Source organism: Camelina sativa, chromosome 15 (genome assembly GCF_000633955.1).
Source record: "Camelina sativa cultivar DH55 chromosome 15, Cs, whole genome shotgun sequence".
NCBI lineage: Eukaryota > Viridiplantae > Streptophyta > Magnoliopsida > Brassicales > Brassicaceae > Camelina > Camelina sativa.
Genome location: NC_025699.1, coordinates 24259661 through 24263982, shown reverse-complemented (window position 1 = coordinate 24263982; position 4322 = coordinate 24259661). Strand labels below are relative to the sequence as shown.

The 4322-nt window shown below is 36.8% G+C and overlaps 1 protein-coding gene across 2 annotated transcripts in view; it reads right to left on the bottom strand.

Moving 5' to 3' along the window:
* LOC104747427 overlaps nucleotides 2972-4322 on the bottom strand; it is a 7212-nt gene continuing 5861 nt past the window's right edge. For both annotated transcript variants that reach the window (XR_761155.1, XM_010469053.1), the window contains exon 4: nucleotides 2972-3068. The gene's annotated coding sequence lies outside the window, so the exon portion shown is untranslated. The remainder of the gene's footprint in view (nucleotides 3069-4322) is intronic.

Below are 4322 nucleotides of genomic sequence, written 5' to 3'. Positions count from 1 at the left end.
TTTTTTTTTTTTTTTTTTTTTTTCTGGATCCTCTTTGTTCAAAGGTTTCCTCTGAATTTTGGAGTGGGTCCTTGGATTTTGCTCCTCCCACCACCTCCTTGAGCCGGGCCAACATCGAGAGGCTTTTGAAAAGATTTGTGAGATTTTTGTGTTTTATTATTAATTTGACTTTAGATTGAGAAAGTGAAGTTGCTTCTAATATGCGATGAGCCTACCTGCATACACCCCAATAAAAAAATCCTCAAAGAACCTCAACTATAATATACCATAGCAATGTTCAACATAATCTCATCATATCCAATACTCTGGATCAAGCTATTGTACTAAGAGTTGCTACACAAAAATATCAGAAATCAATACAATACAAACCACACACAAAGAACTTAAAACAAATAACAAAATGGTTAAAGATACACTTAAAAGAGGAAACTTTAAGATCTGGCATGTCAGAATTGAGATTACCTTGAAGACGGGTCCAAATCCATCTTCACCAAGTTTGTGAGTTGGGTGCAAATCTTTGATCACGGAAACTAACATGAAAGGAGACATATTTGGTGTTTTGCTTCTACTCAAATTACCTCCGTCTCAAAAACTTCTTCTCTGGTTTTGTGATAGAAAATTGACTGAAATTAGAGAATCAAAGAGAGATATATGAAGAAGAGAGAAAGAAGAGATGAGAGAGAGAGCCTAACTCGCCAATGTATTGCATTTCTACTCTGGTGAAAATTATGGCAAATCCATTACAGTTACACTCTAGCTTGAGACAATTATAAAGGATATGTTGGTGGTGATACACGGAGTATCTGATATAACGTGAACGCATTTGCGCTACTCTCTCTGTCTGTCTCTCTCTCTCTATGGGTTGAGGAAGAAAAACATATGGTGTGAAGAAGAAGAAGAAGAGCGAGATTTTTTACTTTTTTTGATTCGGTCCGCCAGAGTAAAGACAAGGTGACATTAAACCGAGAATAATTAACATTGGTTTAAAAATCTGAGCTGTATTAGTTGTTATATTTTGATTAGCTAGCTGTTTTAAATTAGGTGTCAGCTCTAGGTTTCTCTAAAACGCTGAAGTAGCATGCTGAGGGAGAGAGTTAGCCTACTTTCATATTATAGATTTTCTTTAGTCCACGCATGAGTAAAATTAGGTGAGCTGTATTAATGTTATAATTTGATAGGATAGAGTTTTTTACTGACGTGTCAACACCTGCTTCAATGTTGAAGCTAAGGTGTCAAGCTCTAGAGATAAACACCTTCATTTTTTTATTGTGTTGATTCTTATATAGATTTTATTGTCTATCGCGTATCCGTTTTATCCGTAATTTGTTATTCGTATTCGTATCCAAAAATTTTGGATATCCATTATCCGGATATCCGTTAAATATTCGATTATTCGTGAATATCTGCGGATATCCGTAAAAAATTATTTTTTAAAAATAATACGTATTTTAAACTAAAATATAGTGTATTTGTATAAATACCACATATTTTGGACAAAAAATACCGGATATCCGTATATAAATACCGGATATTCGTGAAAAAACAAATATTCATTTTAAAATTTAGTATTATCCATATCCGTCTCCGAATATAATACATGATATCCGGGAAAAAATGGATATCCGTTATTCGTTTTAAAATTTAGCACTATATGTATCCGTTTTATCCGCTATTTCACTATCTGTATTCGTATCCGTTTGTCCGGATATCCATTTTTTCGGAGCGGATCCGGATACGAATACGAATATCCGCGGATAACGGATAATAATCTCAAGCCTAATATCCAACATATTGAATCAATTCAACAAGTTTTAATACACATAGAGTTTTTCTTTTTTCAACATCCTCATTGCAATCATTCAACAATTTAATTATTTATTCAACACCTCCATTGTTGATGGTCTTAGTCTTTCTATTGCTTTACTCTACTTTTCTCTTTCTAGATAATATAATACTATGGACAGATAAGATTAGAAAATTGTATTTGTTCTAACATCCTTGACTATCTTGGTTAAGAGCATAAAAAAAGACTTATACTATATATTCATCTTCTTTGAATATACACTGTTCAAAGTAGTGAATCTAACCATGTCAGACTGGTCGATGCTTCCCAAAGACATACTGGAACTAATTTCTAGTCGTTTCGAGACATTTTTTGAGATTATCCACATCCGATCTGTCTACACCTTGTGGTAGTCTGCTCTGTCTCAACAATGTTATCTCAGCCGCTTAGGGAAAAAGCCTTCTTCCCATTTTCAATGGCAACCCTCGGTTTGGCGGGGAAGAGCACTGCATACTAAAAGAGTGTTGAGTTAAAAGAGTAAGAATTAATTGCTTGTAAAGGAAACAACACACAAAAATTTGATCACCGAGTTCACGGATAACTGCTATGTCTTAGGGGAGGACTCTTGCTCCCAAGCTCCACTATATGAAAGAGGTTACAGACACCACTAACTTGTGATGTTTTTCTTAGTTTATAGAATTTGGCACAAGAAGAACAAAGATCAAAGAGATACAACAACAACAAGAGTGTGCATCTGGACCTAAATCATCTTGTTCTCCTTTGCTATTTTTGTCTGGCCCAATAAGGCCCAATGATGTGTGTTTGTCAAACCCAATTAACAACAAGATTCCAGTTTTCCTCTTGAGATTTGAGACCTCTTTTGGAGATGATTATTTGTTGGCAAGTATAAGCGAGCAAAAATCTGATAAACAAAGGTTGTTGTCGCCGTTAGAAACTACTCATAGGTATACATACAGAGTAACTCTCAACACTCTTAGTTCCTAAAACACCCCGACCCATTTTTTCAATAATAATAATCTAATTAAATACTCCATAATATTTAATTACAACTCAAACAATAAACAAATAATAAATCAACATGCACAGCGGAAGACAAACCAAACCAACTTAATATAAATACCATATCAATTATAACCAATTAAAAACCAGCAACCTAACATACTTCTAACAAGGTTCCAACAACAAAATAACATAAACACAACAAAACAATCGAGAACCTAGATCATCCTCCTCCTCATCACCATGATTCCACACTACACATTACCTGTACCACAAACACAATGAGATGCATGAGTATTACCAAAAATACCCAGTGAGGCTATCCTCCCATCTACGAGTGTTATACACACGCAAATCAAGAGTACAACCACAAATAAAACATAACAAACCAGCCATTAAACTGAACACCGAATAACATATTCACCACACCTACATATCATCACACAAAACAAGTCATACAACCCAATTGCTCAGATAAGCTCATGGTCACGCACTCACCTAATCAAGCTGATTCTGACAACAAAAACAACCAGGAGAAAATATCCTTGTGTATGCAACAGTCCAAAAACGTCATACAACAAATCACACAACCAAAAACAACCTTCAAACAAACTGGACAGAAACATCAAAAAAAAAAAATAGTCTCAAAGACGACCCTAAAATAAAAAATAATTGTTAACTATCAAATCCCTCCGGTGAAAAGCTAGCCCTAGACGTCACGATCTCAGTTACAATATCCGCTGGTCTCGGTTCGCGTCTGAGACGAAGCATCTCACGATACAGCAGATAACTTCTCGATTATTAACTCAATCCAGATCCATAAAAAACAGAATCCAGATAAAAGGCTTATCGATAACTCCACCAAAACTCATTACCTTTGGGTACAATTTTCTATGTCGAAACCTATTTTCCCCAAAACCTAACAGTTCTGTCTCCCTTGCTTTACATACAAAAATCAAACCTCCCCTTCCTCACACCTCTTCTCCACAAACAAGCTCTCTTTTTTTCTCTCTACAGGAACGACCACAACCACCAAAAGAGAGTAGAGAGGCGTGAGTTATAGAAAAATCTAGGGTTCCATGGTTTAATCAAATTAAACCAGAATTTATCTAAACCGATACTAAACCGATTCCACCCAATTTCTAATATAAACTCCAATATTTCATTATTTTCTGGGAGACGGGTGTTACAATTCTCCCCCTCTAACAATAGATCTGTCCTCGAATCTGAATACACCTCCAACAATCGTCACAATGGTTCGCACCACCTAATCATCCGGTCTACCGACACCAGGACACCACTGGCCCCAAACCACCCTGACCCCACTAGTCAGCCCAAACTGACCCCACCGGTCAACACCATCCTAACACCACTGGTTCATACAATCCTTACCCCACTGATCAACAATTTTCTGACCCCACTGGTAAACACAACGCTGGCCCCCTCCGACCAGCACACCACTGGACCCAAACCATGCTGACCCTACTGGTCAGCCCAAACTGACCCCCCCCCCCCCCCC